This window comes from Neofelis nebulosa, chromosome 1, assembly GCF_028018385.1.
Source record: "Neofelis nebulosa isolate mNeoNeb1 chromosome 1, mNeoNeb1.pri, whole genome shotgun sequence".
Lineage (NCBI taxonomy): Eukaryota > Metazoa > Chordata > Mammalia > Carnivora > Felidae > Neofelis > Neofelis nebulosa.
This window is the reverse complement of record NC_080782.1, coordinates 190,236,926-190,254,560: the sequence shown is the minus strand read 5'-3', so window position 1 is coordinate 190,254,560 and position 17,635 is coordinate 190,236,926. Positions and strand designations below refer to the sequence as shown.

At 38.8% G+C, this 17,635-nt stretch overlaps 1 pseudogene; it reads right to left on the bottom strand.

Moving 5' to 3' along the window:
• Positions 1-2,632: 2,632 nt before the first annotated feature.
• LOC131496365 (small nuclear ribonucleoprotein Sm D2-like) lies at positions 2,633-3,127 on the bottom strand (annotated as a pseudogene).
• Positions 3,128-17,635: the final 14,508 nt, after the last annotated feature.

Genomic DNA, 17,635 nt, shown 5'->3' with positions numbered 1-17,635 from the left:
AGGTTTTTAAAAGAAGGAATGGCAGGGGTGCCTGGGTGGCTCAGTCAGTTAAGCATCTGACTCTTGATTTCCGCTCAGGTCATGATCTCACAGTTTATGAGATCAAGCCCCACATCAGGGCCTGCTTGGGATTCTCTCTCTCCCCTACCCCTCACTCTGCCCCTCCTTGCTCATGCTCTCTTTCTCTCTCAAAATAAATAAATAAACTTAAAAAATATATAAAATAAAACATAAAAGAAGGAATTGCAAATGGGACTCTGTTAACTAACCAACAGTGTCCACCAATGATATTAATTGGAATTTTAATAAATGTTCTACTCTTTGAATTGTCTCTTTTATCTATTGCTGTTTCTCAAGTAACTAGTCGTACTTGGTGCTACTTGTAGCTAAAGGATTAGCTTGAGAAAGTTTTGTCTCTTTTCAAATTATTTTTCTTATTTCATGTATTTAACATTTATGCTAAAGTTAAGATTTTTTCAATTTTTGTCATGTTTATTCCAGCATTTGTCAGTTTGAAAACTTTATTACTTTATTACCTTAGATGGTGGGGCTATAACAGTCACAATTCTCCGAGTCCTGTATGAGGAAAACTTCTGACTTTACCTGATTACCATAGCAAGCTCTCTCTTTAATTAGATGGAAATTGGTCAGCTCTTCACCATGTGCCCTCTCCACTCTTCACTGTGGATATGTGATCTTGGTTCCTATTTAACTCTGGATCTTTGCCAAAAAAATTTGAAATGAACCAGAACAGCTCATTTTCCAAAGTTTGCAAAAAGTTTAACTTACATTTGTTTTCATTATTTTCCTTTTTTCATGGGCTTCTGGGAAGAATCTGCTTTGGGTTTTGAGTTTTGAGGGGAAGGGAGGAAAAAGAAATAAAAAATATTATGGAATTGAGCCAAAAGAATAAAAAAAGTTAAGGGTATTCTTGTTGAAAGTTTTGCCTCCTTGAATTAGTATTGTTTTACAAGTATGGGTATTAATTTTGTTTTTATTATCCTTAAGCTTTACTGGTTCATAAAATCTGAAGTAAATTTAGAATAATGGGAAGAAATTGAATTAAATCTACACATAACAAGACAGGAACTGAGATATAATTGAAGGTGGAGCATGGGAGGAGAGATGATGGTTGTTAGAAGAGAAGCTCCAACATTTTTGAGCCTGTGCTAGAAGGTGGGGGGGGGGAACCATATTAAGACAATCTTGATCATAGAAGCTCAGTAAACATGTATGCCTAAGGTAGATTTGAATGAACATTTAGACTTTGAAATGTTTATCTAAGTGGTGAAATCCATAAGCTTTGTGTAGGATAAGCCTTAGAATTCACCCAGATATGGTACCTATATAGTCTGGATTGATTGGGATAGTTTTGATTTCATATATATTATTTTCACCGAAATATTTTGTTAAATATAACTGATTACATTTAATGTGTATTCACAAAAGATGTTACATATCAACATTTATTTTAAAATATTTTGTCAAGTTATGTACACATAGACCAAGTGACTACTGGAAGAACAAAAAAATGTGAACTTGCATTCCAAAGATTATTCAAGTTCACTTGACAGCAGAGGCAGGGTTTAGGAAGGGAAAGAATTAATGTTTGAGCAACTACTTTGTGTTAGCAACATAGGAGGCCATTTATATACATCATCATTTTTAATCTTACAACTTTTGAAATATCTGTATTTTAAGTATAAGAAATCTGAGAACATAAGTAAGTTGTTCAAAGTCAGAGTTAGGTCAAGAGGTATATTAATTTGCTAGGGCTATCATACAAAATACCACAGGCTGAGTGAGTGGCTAAAACACAGATTCTGGAGGTTGGTAGTCCAAGATCAGGGTGTTGGCATTATTAGTTTTTTGTTTTTTTGAGACTTCTCTTCTTGGTTTGCAAATGCTGCCTTTATCTGGTGCCTTCTCGCCATATTCTCAGATGGTCTTTCCTCTGTGGGTGCATACCCTTTGTGTCTGTGCGTGTGTATAAATTTCCTCTTATATGAACACCAGATTGCATTAGGGCCCACCCTAATGGTTTCATTTTAACTTGACCAAGTCTTTAAAGGCCAGATACAGTTACATTTGAGATAGTGGAGATGAGGACTTCAACATAAGACTTTTGGGGGGGGTGCAGTGTAGCTCATAACAAGGGGACAAATGTATTTAGGAATTGTGAAATGGTCATAAGTCGTGAAGGTTTTCTTTCTTTTCTGGTCTCCTCGTGTTGTGGAATATAGAAGGAACACACGGCTGGAGGGCACATGAATTTGCAACCATTTATCTAGCATACGTGTAGCCCAAATACAGAAATGGGTCCAGCTGGGGTGGGTAGAGAGGACTGCCATACTCAAAAGCCTTATGGTAGAATATTTAGCCCAGGGGGAATCTAGAAAATACCTAGTCTGAGCTCTTCCCTTTACAAATAACGAAACAGAAGTCCAATCATGAAATGACTTCCCGAATATCATAAAATTAGTGGTGTAACAGAGCTAACATTTTTATAAGCTATTGTGTGCTATTCACTGAGAATATATTCAGTGAATAAATACAAACATACTCATTTACGTGTACATATATGTAAATATATAGTATATAAAAATAAAATGTCTTCTAATCCCTAAAGTGATTTTTTTTTTTTAAGAAAAACACAGGACTTCATTATTCCCATTACAGAGGGCAGGTCTTTGCAGGATGACAGCGGGGACGAGGCCCCTACTTGCCGGCGATGAGCGGGTTCCGCAGGATCAAGATGACAGACGGAGTCCCCGCGCAGGAACATCTCAGAGATGTGGCGGTCCTTGTTGACTGGCTCGGACTTCTTGCCCTTGCCGCTCTTGGGGACCTCGGTCCACATCTCCTTCACGTTCTCCAGCACCATGTTGCAGTGCCTGTCGAAGGCCTTCGCACGGCCCAGGAGCTTCTTGTTGTTGCGGCAGTTGATGAGCACTTGGGTGTTGTTCGTGACCGACTGCGTGAGCACGGAGAGTGGACCCGTGTTACACTCTTCCTCCTCCCGCTTCTGCAGCTCCTCGGGGGCTATCTCACCCTTGGGCTTGTTGAGGAGGCTCATGGTGGTAGTGGCTGCGCTGCCAGGTCAGTGCCGTCTCCTCCGCGTTGCTCCTGCCTCCCCTTAAAGTGATATTTGAAGGTAGACTACTCTCTGCGTTTTACTGATTACAAAAAAAAAAAAAAAAAAAAAAAAAAAATCCTGCAGCTGAGATTTAACTTTTTTTAATGGATACACTTTTTTTCTTTCAGCCTTAGTTTTGTTTTTTAAGTGTTTGTTTATTTCTTTTTAGAGAGAGAAAGCATGAGCAGGGGAAGAGGCAGAGAGAGAAAGGGAGAGACAGAGACCCAAGCAGGCTCCATGCCCAGCAGAGTGTGATACGGGCTCAATCCCACAACTGTTAGATCATGACCTGAGCCAAAATCAAGAGTTGGATGGCCAGCCCACCAAGACACCCAGGCGCCCTTTAGCCTTAGGATTTTTTGAATCAGTAAAATGGAGGTAGTAAAGACTACTTTCACATATCATTTTAAGTTAGAAGACAGTTTTTAAAAATATAATATAATATATATATATATATATATATATATATATATATATATATAGTATCTATATAGTTGTATAGACACACACATCTCTAGATACAGGTATAGATATATAGATGGTTAGTCTCAGAGCGAAGAGTTTACAAAATCTCCAGCAGAGAGAGAGTCTGTCCAAAAAATTCAGATTCTCACATGTGAGAACATGCTAATTGACACAAAAGAAAGTATCTCCTTGTCACTTTTTTTTCACATGATTGTATAGCCGTGACAATTACAATGATATGTGACTGAAGACCTCGCTAACTTGACTGCTAACTTGATTTCGTTTTGTTTCATTTGTTTTGTGAGCAAAGAGGCTGATGGTTTAAAGTTCTGGCTGCTCCCTCCCCCACCCCTAACCCATGAGGTGGTTTAAAGAGATTGTGGCTGAAGGAGCCAGTAAAATTTGTCATATCTGAATCTTCTTTTCTCAGGGAGCTGTATCAGCAGTCTGTGGGTACCAACTGTGTCTTTCCCTGAGAAAGAAAAATAAACTTGCTCTGTTAAACTGTGCAAGGCCCTGTTCAAGTCCCAGCTTCTTCTCTTGAAATTGGGCCTATAGGTGGCAGCAACTGTTAGCTATTGAGCTTGGTGACAAGTGCCAAAAGTTCTCTTGAAATACTTCAAATAGTTTAAATATTCTTGGATACTTGAAAATGAAATTTTCTCTAGATAAGAAAGTGAAAGGTCAAACTTGAGTCGTAACTGTTGAATGATTCATACAATATAGCCAACATTAAATAGATTAAAAAGTTGTAGTGGCTTAAACATTCTGCATTTTAGAAGTTTAAGACGTGATGATGGTTGGGTTCAGTCTTTACGATCTGTGGCTGCTGTGGCCAGATTGCTTATCCTTTGCTCTCCATGGTTTTGTGTAAAGTGGATTTTTGAAACTTGGTTATTCTCCAATCAGTTCCTCTGTGCTTACCATTCAGTAAGAGTTAAGATTTCAATTCATGTACTGTCTGTTTTACACAATGAATGTGCCATAGGAACATTGAATATAATTCAAGTTTCTGCAAATCAAACAATGCTTACATGCACAAAGCAGTTTATACCTTAGGAGTAACTCGCAGGGAAAATCCTACTGCAGTTTGAATCATTTCATAATAACATAGTAACTTTTGTTGAGAGTTTGGAATTCTGTTAGTGTTCCTAGATGAGGGGCACCTGTATTCAGTAATGCCTCCCAAGACTCCATTAGGTTCTGGAAGAGTTGAGGCGATATGGACTTTAGCTGGGTGTCTGCAGGTGACTGCTAAACCATATCTTGGCATGACTAATCTGAACACATTAATCATCCTTATGGTTTATATAACTTGCGGCTCAGTCTGTTGGGGAGACAGTGGGTTGCATCAGCCACGTTTCAATCAGCTGGACCCAGCCTTTGTGTTAACTCATTCTCAAGAGAATTTAAAAAGTTGCTGCTCCTCTGACTAGACTTCTTAACCACCCCCCTCCAAGAGATCATACAGAGTACAAGACTAGCTGCTTCTAATGCAGACCTTTGACTACCCAGCAAAAACGAGTTTATTTGATTTAACAATTTCTAAAGGGAATTTTTTATGTGAATTATTTAGTTGGGCTATTTCTGTTGTGTAAAGAAAGTGTCCAGTTTTCCTTTACTATCCTAATCAATTTGAAGAAAAAGTCTTGTCACTTTGGAAACATGAGTTTCAGTGCATGCCAACAGTGAGACTCACTGAATCCGAGTGGATGGTTAAAAATAGTTTGGAATAGATGCATCTATAGTATAGATGTCTGTTAAATTTAGGAAAAACGAGGCAGAGCCTGGTAATAGTCATAAGTTGTCATAATAATAGTCATAAATAGTCATGATTTGATTTTGAAATAAGATGGCAGAAACTCAAATTGAGTGGGGACAACTGAATGCCTTTTGTACTGGAGCTTGTGGGAGATAAAACTCAAAGGGTTAACTTCCTTCTTTGGGATTAGCCTGCAGTGCATCTCTTAGAGTTTTTTTGGTTTTATTTTTGTTTGTTTTTGCTTATTTTTTGTTTAGTGTGCTGTATGGAGGGAAGAGGATATAGAACAGATACATAGATACTGACCTACAAAAGCAGTGTTCTATATAATCAAATCAGCTATAATGTCTAGAATACTGAGCAGAAGTTACTAGGTGCCTCAAGAGAATATGTTGGAAAACAAAAGTATCACGTGCCTTTTAGGGCACTGATGAGGGAAGAGTCCAATACAAGGCAAAGGTGGAGAAATGAAAGAAAGTGCTTCAAACAGATGGGCATTTTTTACAGAGAACTTCCTTGTTGTCCTTGCACTCGAAAATACAGTATACTGTGTTTAATCCTTTAATCCTTATCTTCAAAGATAAGGATTTGTCCCAATGATGATTTTATTATTGTTCCAAAGCTTATTTAAAATTTAACAAGGTGCATATATATATATATACACACACACATATATATATAAGTATATATATATGTGTGTGTGTATATATATATATATATATATATATATATATATATGGATTTTTTTTTAAAGATTTTTTTAAAGACTCCTGCCTTTCTATTTTTTGACTTCAAGTTTTATTATCACTAGGTAATACTTGGCCTGTTTCTATACAGGAAACAATATTTAGCAGAATTAGTACTTAATAAACCATTAAATTCCAGGTCCATTCTCTCCTCTGTAACACATAGGCTTCTCATGTATCCTTGGATTCGGTACTTATTACAAATTCCCTGTACATAGTGCATATTCTTTTTTTAAATTAAAAAAAAATTTTTTTAATGTTTACTTTTGAGAGAAGAGTGTGAATGGGGGAGGGACAGAGAGAGGGAGCGGAGGATCTAAAGTGGGCTCTGCAGAGAGCCCAATGTGGGGCTGAAACTCACAAACTGAACCGTGAGGTCATGGCCCGAGTTGAAGTCGGATGCTCAACCGACTGAGCCACCCAGGTGGGAGCATATTCTCAGTGCTATTCTCCTTTGCCTTGAGTTGGGTAAACTGCAACCACTTGGTCCTGAAGAAAGTATCTTAGGGGATTCTAGAAAATAATTTCCCTCAGGAACCTCTGATATTGAGGGGAAAAAATAGAATGCCTCCAGGAAGGCCCATTTCCTCTCCTCAAAATACCTGTCACTCTCTTCTCTGTAATATTCTCTGGATTTCACATTTTAAAATGTATTCTTCTCTCTCTCTCTCTTTCTCTCTCTCTCTCTCTCTCTCTCTCTCTCTCTCTCTCTCTCTCTCACACACACACACACACACACACACCATCAAATTAAGCTATGATTAATAGTATTATGTCACATAAAAGGTCTCTTTTGCCCATACTTTAGATTAATAATAAGGCTTCAGTATTATATATTAAATGTAAATTTTTACAGAAAATGATCAGAATGATTGACTAAGGCCCATCTTTGCAGGCTACATGGTTGTATTGACTGTATAGCAAAATGGTAATAATTTCTAGGATATAAACCCTGTGATTCTCACAGAGAATCACCTATCTCACAGGCTTCTCACCTATTTTGTTCTTTGCAGTTTTGCCAATGCCTTAACAGAGCTTGGAAGCTTACAGTTGCTCAATAAATACTTGTTGAATGAGTGAATTGTTAAGAAAATTACTGGAATAAATTGAATGGTTTGCTGGGATACAATGTCTAGCTTTTTCCAGCTTAGAATTGAATTAAATTCGGTTTCATCCAAATACTCTGTTACTCTGACTTCTAATTACGCTCCTTATTTCCCAGGGACTTAGTCTGTGCCTATTCACTCATCAGTACTTTGGTGCTGTAACTAGACTCGCAGCCATTTTCTCTTCAACATGCAACAAACCTACCTCTAACCCAAGAAAGAATTCTTTCATAGTTTCCTCACTCTTGAGTGCTCTAAGGCATTGTGAGTTTTTGCTGTCTACTTGAACAATTGATAGTAGTCCTTTGAAGTAGAGCTTTGAACGAGAGATAAGAAATAGTAATCTCACCATAGCCTATGCTGATAGCCAACAGGACCATCTTGCTGTTCAGGCCATTGGAGATTATCAGTCTCGCTCAAAATTATGTTGAAGCCATAGAATATATTTCTAATTCTCAACTTCTCTCCCTCTCCTTCCTTGGATGTTCTTTACTTTTGTTAAATTGTGCCGGCAGGATAGAAATATAAATGAGAGTGGTATTCTGTATCAACCCTCCTTCTCATGGGCAGCATGGCCTGAAATGAAGTAAGGCCAGAGTGTAAATGTATGTGCCTTTCTTTCTGATGAAACCACTTCAAACAAGAATCTCACAACAGATATGTTCTTTTTAAAAAGTGTCAATAGCAAATATTGGGAGTTTTGTTTTGTTTTGTTTCCCTTGAGTGGGAGGGACATTTGACAAAAGGCACTGTTGTCCATCCTAAGACAGATATTGTGCCACCTACCAACGCCAACCAGATCTGGGAGGGGACAGATCCAGTGCCTCTGAGCATCTATTCTTGCATTCTTATGCTTTAAAGAGTCTTGGGGGGGCGCCTGGGTGGCTCAGTCGGTTAAGCGTCCGACTTCGACTCAGGTCATGATCTTGCGGTTCGTGAGTTCAAGCCCCGCGTCAGGCTCTGTGCTGACAGCTCAGAGCCTGGAGCCTGTTTCAGATTCTGTGTCTCCCTCTCTCTCTCTGACCCTCCCCCGTTCATGCTCTGTCTCCCTCTGTCTCAAAAATAAATAAACGTTAAAAAAAATACAAAAAAAAAAAAATAAAGAGTCTTGAGACAAATTCTCAGAAATGGGCTAACCAGCCAGAGGAAAGTTTGTTACTCTTAAAAGATTTAACCACTCCTCTACTCTCCCCTCATTTGGTCTTCACATTGTCCAAGAGAAAACTAGTCAAAGGGCTCATTTAGAAACATTCTCATTCTGTCGAGACTGGTTCAAACATTTTCCCAAAACTTCTTTCTAGACCAATCTGGTTTTTCTGCCAAGAAACTTACTTTCACTGCTACTAGGTTTCCTGGGCTTTGGACATGAGCTGTTGATGGCTTTCTGTGGTTTTCTCTCTCTTTTTGTCTCCATGTTGAGATTACTCACCTTAATAAATCTAAGTTATCTCACTCTGTGAAACTTCTTGGTCCTCATTGTTGAAAAGCAGAGCCAGAGGGCAAGGCAGCTCCTGTCACATCACTGCGCCAGAGGTGTGGGGCACGCCCAGTGGCTCCCTCCAGTTCCCCCTGTGCCCACAGGGTATTGCAGCAGGTTCCTGAAGCCAGGCAAGGTATTGTCATGAGGATTACACTGATTACCTCTAAGTCAGTTAGGTAACAGGAGCCCTTTCAATGGTGTCCTAGGATTCTGTCAGGTTGACTATTCAAACTCTGGTTTTTGGGATCCCCTCCAGCATTCCTTAATGTAATCCAGGCACGTTATTGCAGGTTTTATTTGAGAAGGGGCTACTTACTTGTCACTTAGAATATTTTCAGTTTTAAGTCAAAACCTTCTTAACCAAGGGGGAAAAAAAAGAAGAAGAAAGCAAAAGAAATGAGAGAATATGGTACAAAGTGGAGGTGGTTTGGGGGGCAGGTAGAAAAGCACAGAACAAAATGCAGAGGTGTATCAGATGCCAAACCTGCATTAAGTGCACGTGTGCTCTGGGGAATGTGGTTTCTGTTTTGTTTTACATAGTAACTGTAATAATTTTGTGCTGTTTAGGGTTTTGCTTTTTCAAGGAACTACTAAGATCCATGAAGTCAAAAGCAAAGGAATACAGGAAGAGTGCAAGTCTGAGCTGCTTATTACAGGGCTTGGGTATGTGCTTCTGTATTCCATCCCTCACCTGGAGGGAGCGCTGTAGGCTACTGGTGGATACCCAGTTCACACCTTATGTGTTTGGACTGGATGCTGTTAGGAAGAGAGACAAATTCCTGGGTGCCAGGGCAGAGGCAGTGGTTCTAAGTGAGTCAACTGTTATTGCTACTGGAAGGACAAGATTCAGCAGCTTTTTGGAGGTGTTCAAAAAGGGATAAAGGCAGAAGAAGATGAGCTTTTAAAAACCAGCCATCGGACAGCATCTTTTAAGGAAATATGAATTGTTGAGTTTCGGCAGAATTTTGGTGGGCTTCCCCTTTGTGTATACATTCTTCTATACATTTTTTTAAAGTGTCTACCTAGCTTGGTGCCTGACATAGTATCATAATTATCTAATAAATGGGATTTTTATTTCTCTTTTCCTGTAGCTTAAAGGCCTTCTCATAAGAATTGAAGTCTAAAATAAATCAATTTGTGAATATTTAAAAAAACTGAAGCACTTTGAAGAATGCATCTCTCCCACTATATTTATTTTCTTGGATAGCTAATCTTTGCAGTTAAAAATGTCATTAGAATAAAACATAGATACTACCTTTGCTTTGTAGTGCCTAGTTAGCCCTGGTGAATTATTAGCTGAATAAGATTGTTGAAAACAATCTTGGAGATAGTGAGAGGCAAGAATATCTGTAAACCTCCATTGGTCCAAGTTACAAATCCCTGCTCCTAAAATTATCATTCATTCTGAATTCTCTCAAATGACCCTAAAATAGATAATCTATCTCTGATGCTATTTATTGTGACTGTTTTCATTCTCTCTGAGTGTGACTTTCTAGCACTTAAAAATAAGAACCCTTTCCTGCACACTCTCTTCAGGACTTCCTGCCGGTTAGAGACTTTCACTCTCCTCCCCCGCTCCTCCCTTCTGGCTTCTCCTAGCTGTCGGAGCTGTCTCATGATGCTGCCAGCTTCTACTCACCCCCTGGAGAAGTGGCTTCATCTCCAGGTTGGGATAGGGTAGGGGGTTGCAGGTGTGCAGCTATATTTCGTCTAAGACAGAGACAGTATGGCCCCACGTCCACATCTATGTAGTTTTTCCTCACAAGTAGTTGTTAAATTGTTAATTCAGTTTTTGAAAGACAGGTTTTGAAAGAAAAGGAGAAAAAGCAATGCTCTGGCTAAAAGACTCAAGAGTAGGGAGCATGAGTGGTTGCTATGAGCTTTGAAACACGCACGCACGCGTGCATGCACACACACACACACACACACACATACACACACACACACACACAAATACATGGACAAAAGGATAAATTGAAAAAGAATGCATCAATCCCTGCTTGGTTTAACAGTACAGTCAGCCCCACAGATGAGGAAGTGTTGCTTTGTTCCAAGCTAAAGCCCTGTTTTCTTGTTCATTGTCTTTCAGGGTAAAATGGGAGGGGGGGAATTCACCTGTCTGATGCAAAGTTAAACTGCTGGCTTTAATGTGACTGCATGGGAACTTGGGTTTATTAATGAATACAACATACCCTCTTTGATTTGAAAGCTTTCACCCTGCTGAAAAGATTCAAAAGGCATCGCTTCCTGCACCAGCGGCATTCCTTTATCCGTCTCAGTGGTTCACCCCTACCCAGCTGCTATATCTCATTAACAAGCATTTGACCACTGCAGCCGGCCTGGGAGTGTTGACACTTGAAAGGCCCAGGCAGGCGTGGGCAGGCCATCAGCTATGGCAACAGGAAACTGCCCCGGAGACAACACTGAGAAAACAGCAGCTGCAAAAGCCAAAGTCAGAACAGACATAAAGGGTTGCCTATACCCACGTCAGTCTGGGGTATCGGTGCGTGCCTGTGGGTCTGAAGTCACACATCCATTTACTATATTTATGGGACGAATGGATCGCTATCAACATGTATCAGAATCTGGACTTGTTGACAACCCAGAATAATGTTTTTGACTTACAGTGTTCTCAAAAACTTAGGTGTCAAAAATCTTAGTCTCCTTCTAATCTACGTCTTATGCACATAAGAACGTCCACTAGAGGCTTGGACTTGATATACACATGCATTCTGGTGGAAGTCATATGTGCAATCAAAAGCATATATACCTGAATCCTGGTCCATTTTTCAGGCTACCACATTATTTTTCAAACACAACTCAACTTGTAAAACTGTCATATAAATATGTAAGATTTCTCTGAGAGTCTTTGGCTCAGGAATCAAACTGTGGTAATTTTGTGTAGAAGGTCTAAGGATGAAACAGTCATTTCAGTGGTGTAAAGATAGCTCATAAAGTGAAGGGGGACAATCCATATATATTATTGATTATACTAACTTTAAATACCTATTTTAATAAAACTTATTTAGTATTCATTTAATTGTAGACAGTGCAGTTCCATATCCCTGAATCTGGCTGCGAGTGTTGTTTCCATAGTCTTTAGGGGAGCTCAAAGTACCGATACCAGTTAGACTATCTCATGCAATGTTTGGAGCAAGTATTTCTCCAAATCTTGTGTGTCCGTGTTCAAGCCTATAAAAGCATTTTGAGAGGATAGGTAGGCAGTAGTTCAAAATCAAAGTTTTTCATCCATAAGGAAAATGACCCTTTTCAAAACAGGAAAAAGAGGTCACTCCGTATTGGGGGGGGGGGGAAGAAAGCTAAATGAAAAAGGACACTAATGTAACATGTTATAATTGAAATTGGTTGTCGCTCAAAGAGTGGTGTATTATTTTCCTGTCATCATTAGTACAATAGACTATTAGTAATTATTACACTGACATGTACTAATACTTTATTTTTTTAATAACTTAGATTTACTTCCATTATCACATTATTTACGTATCACTCATAAAAACTACCCCAACTTATTTACATCGTTACTCTAAAATGATTAGATAAAAAACATGTGAACTTAATTAACATTGCTGATTAACTTTATTTTCATTGTTAGAAAATGTTTCTTGAGCACAGTGAATTTTCCAACTCTGCCTTCATCTACCTGTTTCTTTCACCTTTTATATCTCAGGGAAGAAAAAAATGTACCAACTGCCCCTGGAAATTTACGTCCTTGGCAATATGGTAGATTTAGAAGTATCTTCCTGATGGTTATTAAGATTTCCATTTGACTTCAGTTTTTTCATGGTAGTCACACTGGGTTACATTCATGTTTAATAGGCAGGAGATACCCAGGCTCTGGAAACAGACATCATGGGAGCAACTCCCAGTTCTGCCACCTAGCGGCAAGGCAGACCTTAAGTAACTTAAATTTTCTGTGCCACACTTAGACTCCTACTTTGTTAAATAAGACTAAGATTAATAGTACTTAATTCATAGGGTATTGTAAGCGTCAAATAAGTGTGCATCCATATATACAGTGCCTATCACATACTAAGTACTCAGTAAATGTAAACTATTATTATTAACCTCAACCCTTTCCCCACCATTTCACCCTTTCTCTCTCTACCCTGTGATATATTTCCATAGAAATGATTGTAGTTTATACTGTCATGTGTGTGTTGACTTATTTATTTTATAATAAAATCCCTCCCTGTCTTCTCCTACTCTAAGATATATATTCATGAATATAAGCTCCATGAAATAATGCTCTATGAACTAATGGATGTTACCTGTCTTATTTATAATTGATTCCCTTGAGCCTACTATACTGTAGGCATATACTAACTGCTCAATAGATTTGTTGGATCTTTAATACTGAATGAATGAATTTTCATAGCTCTAGGCTCAGAGGTAAAAATAATAATAATAATAAAAAATAACCAAGAATGAGTTTTATAAATTAATCCCAAAATGGAAAAATGCCTGATGTATACAGTTCTGGGGACAGGATGAATACTATTTCAATGCATGTCTCTATTCTTCTATATCATAAAATTGATGCCAGTGTCCTGGAAAACACCTTGATAATGTTGCCATATTCAATTCTACTGGGCTGATGACTCAGAGTTCCTATCCTGTTTAACTTACGTTCTAATCTTATCCAAAGAATAGATTGTTTATATATAGGTGCCATAGTTAAATGTTGTGTAATGTACAACATTCTTAATGCAAATTGACATGATTTCAAAGTGTTGTTTGGAGTTTTTGTGAGTTGAAATTTAGTTTTTGGTAAAATGTCTTTTTCTAGTAGAGAATTGGAGGATTTGAGGGTAGGGGAAACTATGGCACTAAAAAGGAGAACACGTAACTGACACTTTAAGGACCGTGGGGATGAAGTAGGGGCTTCAGCAGTGAGGTTGAGGCTAATCTCAAAGCCTTAACCACAGGGAGGCCCAAAGGTGATAACCTCAACCCTGCAAATTTTGGGCTTCAGTCTGCCTCTCTAAAATTTGCCTTATACTTCACCTCTTCACTTCCTCTTTCCCTTCTTCATATCCATTTATTCCTTAACCCTTATCATTACTAACAAACTATATAGTTGACTTTCTTATGTAATTATTACCTGTCTCTGGAACTGAAGCTTTTTAAGAAGAGGATTTTTGTTGGTATTGGTTGCTGTTATATTCCTGGCACATGAAATAGGTCATGGAACATAGTAAGTGCTTTGTTTTTAAAATGTATTAATTATGGAAGTTGTGGTTTCCCAAGATGGGGTAGATTGCAAACGTGGCCCCAATTAGTGGTTTCCCTGTATCCATCCCCTTTGTAACACGATTTTGTAGCAACTCCTGTTAATATTTTGAATCTGTTTTCCCACTATTTGAATTTGGGCTCTATTTGTTTTGGTTAATAGATTGGAACAAATATGACATTGTGCTTGTTCCTAGTCTAGACCATAAAAGGCCATGTATACATCTAGAAATTATTTTGAAACTCTGTCTCTACCATGAAGAGAAGTCTAGAAAGGTAGCAGAAATGACTTAGCTAAGGTCATCCCAGAGTAACCAGTCCCAGCCAACCCACCACTGATGACAAATGCAGGAGCAGGCCCAGCCAAAATTAGCCAACTTGACCTAAATCAACAGAACTACTAGTAAACTCAGACTCATAAACATAAAAATATTGATATACACACTGAAAATTTGTGGTTGCTTATTATGGAGCATTGTTGTAGTAATAGCTAACTGATATATAAAATCACTCAGCTACTGAATAGTAGGAGGTAAGATTTGAACCTGCATTCTGTCTCCAGAGTCCGTATTCTCAACTACTATGTAAGTTCTACCATTAGCACATTCACAGTCTAGTAGAAAAAGCAAAATCTAAGCAAATGAAGTACATTGTGATAACTGAAATAATATAAGCACCATTTGGGAATATTGAGAGAAGAAAGTACTTAATTTTGCCTGGAGTGGAGAAAGCATAGGAAATTTGATGATCAAATACAATATTACAGGTGAATTGTCATCAAGTTGAATTTCAGTAGAGCTATCCAGGTAGACAGGAAAGAAAAGGACTTTGGGAAGAGACCGTAACAAATAACTTCGTAGCTTGTTTGGAAAAAGTTAGGAGGCTCAGTGTTGCTGAAGGGTAGAGTGTGAAATTAGGAAACACCAGACTTGAGTTTGGAGAGGTAGATAGTGTGTCCTGATTATTATATGTAATACTGAGGAGTCTGAGTTGTATTCTATGCAAAAGGATATCATTACTCTCCTGGAAAAAGAGTTTGCAAAAATCAGTCTGGCTGCAATATGGTAAGTGCATTTGGAGGTGGCTATGATTTTTTTTTAAAAATGCTTATGTATTTTGAGAGAGAGTGAGTGCATGCATAAGTGGGTGGGAAGGGACAGACAGACACACACACACACGCATACGCAGACGCACGCACATACACACAGAATCTCAAGCAGGATCCATGCTGTCAGCATACAGCTCAACGCAGGGCTCAGTCCCACAAACTGTGAGATCATGACCTGAGCTGAGATCAAGAGTCAGACACTTAACTGAGCCACCCAGGCGCCCCTCGAGATGGCTATGATTGAAATGAGGTGGAGACTCCAGTGGCCATTAAAATACAGAGTTCTGAAAATACAGAATGATGGTGATAGTGGAAGATGGAGGTGAGAGAACACTACTCCCTGGGGAGAGAGTACAGAAAGAAAGGCTTTGAGAAGAAGTGAATTTGAATAGGTCCTTGAAGAATAGATAGACTAAAACAGTAGAAACAGAGATGAGATATTCTAGGCTCAAGAAATGGCACAGATGAGGCCACATAAGTAGGGAATTAACAGATTATTCTCAGAAAGGAATATTACCTGTCTTGTAGGTAGATAAATTCACCTGAAGCCTAGCATCCAGAGTTGATTACTATTGAGAACTGAGGAAGGATATATAGAGTCATAAAACCCCAGAATGTTAGAGCTGAAAGAGATTTCACAAATTGAGTTGGAGCTATAATATTTAAGGTCTTGAAAGCCAGGCTAAAGCGGTTTCAATTAATTTAATGGTCCTTTGTAGTCACTGCTAATTTTTGAGTTACTGTGAGCAAGTATTTTGTAGTATTGAGAGAGGGGAGATTAGGACCAAAGGTATTTCTAGTGGACGGGAAAGTAAATGGGTTTGGAACAGCTTGATACACATGAACTTATGGGGAATGACACAGGATTCTGTTAGCAAGTTGAGTTTATAATATTGAGTCTTATTGGCTTTCTTTAACAGAAATAATAATGCCAGAGAAAAACTGGTCTGAGAGAGAGGAGTCTCTCTTGTTGAGTCTAAGTTCTAGAAGGACTTTCAAATAGACATGTAGCCCTGAAATGGAATTGCCTAGAGCTTGGAAGAGAGTGCAGAGCTAGGAGAGGAATTTGGTAGACATTTGTATTGATGTGGTATTTTGATGATACAGAAATAGGTACTATCAATATTATAGAAGGAGGGAGGGGAAAAGGCAAGATCCAAAGAAGGCAATCATATAAATTATCCTCGAAAATGGAGCACTTTTGAGAGTGAAAGGCAGTGGTGCTAATAATTATTGACAAGACAACAGACTATACACCAAGATGTTCCCGAGCCAACCTGGATGTGTAGACACTTTACAGGAGAGGGCAGGCTGTAAAGACTTTGGGGTTGGACATTGACATGGAGGAAACCCAAGAATGGCTGGAGGAAAGATACTAGAGTAAGGAGGGGTTGCCTACAGAGTCCATTTGGAATGGGAAGACCTGAGTAACCAGGAAGGATCTATTGAACTACCTGAGGAACAGTGGGTCCTAAGGAAAGCCAGTATCGCCACAGCTACAGAATATTTAAAAACTTCTATCCACAAAATAGCATCTGTTTTTGAGGGGTTAAAATTGGCTATCCCTCCACTCTGCCACCTACATTTCTCTTGTGCTAGGAAGTGTGTTGTACTCTGAAACACCACTAGCCACCTCCTCAGCATGTCCCAAGACAGTTTTACAGCTCCAAACGGAATGCAGATGAATGGTTGCCTGTTTCCATTTTATGCTCTGGATTTACAGGTGCAGGTTGTATAGCTTCTCATCGTTACTTAACTTGGAAAACATTTTAAAAGCTTCCAGCATGTCAAGCTCTGTGATGTTGGATAAAATTGGATTTTGAGTCTGTTGTGCGCCTTTAATATTTCCTGTGCTGAGAAAATTATAATGATAAAGCCAAACAAAACACCTGCCCTGCATGAAATGTCTCCTGAGTTTCATTTGGTGATGTTTGAATTGGGACGAGGAAATTGCTTTAAGTGTAAATTGTCATGAAAATATTAATTCTTAAGTTGATTTAGGGATGTTGTGGTGTACATGCTCAGCGCTTCGGAAGGTGAACCCAACTCTTTGGGTGGTAGCTTTTAAACCAGTAGTGCTGCTGAGGCAGGGGCACCTTGACCCTGGAGAGATCCTTTTTGGCCAAGGTGGTAAATTGCCTTGACCTGGGACAGCTGTGAAGGGGTGAAGAAAATATTCCTTGAAGCCCCTGTGTGGCTCTGCTTCTTGCCAGTTGTCCTGGTTGGGTGATGAATCCCACTCACTCAGACAGAATGCTCCAAGCAGACAAAATAGTCACTTTCTGATTTCCTCCAGTTCCTTGTTACTATAAGTTCTTCTGATCTTTTTGTCCTAGCTTATATCTATTAAGAATCTGCGGAACCAAATTTGGAAAACTGAGTGTGCTTGAATGTAAAGCCTTTGTGCACTGGCCAATGGAGAGCTAAATCCTGTAAAAAGGTACATAGTAGTTTATGATGTTCGTGATATATCATAGATTTGTTGGAGGGTGGGTGTAGACTTCTTTTTTTAAGCAAAACACTATCAAAAATAATTTTCTGCAAAGTAATAATTGTCTGAGGTTTCTAATAACTGGTGGAAT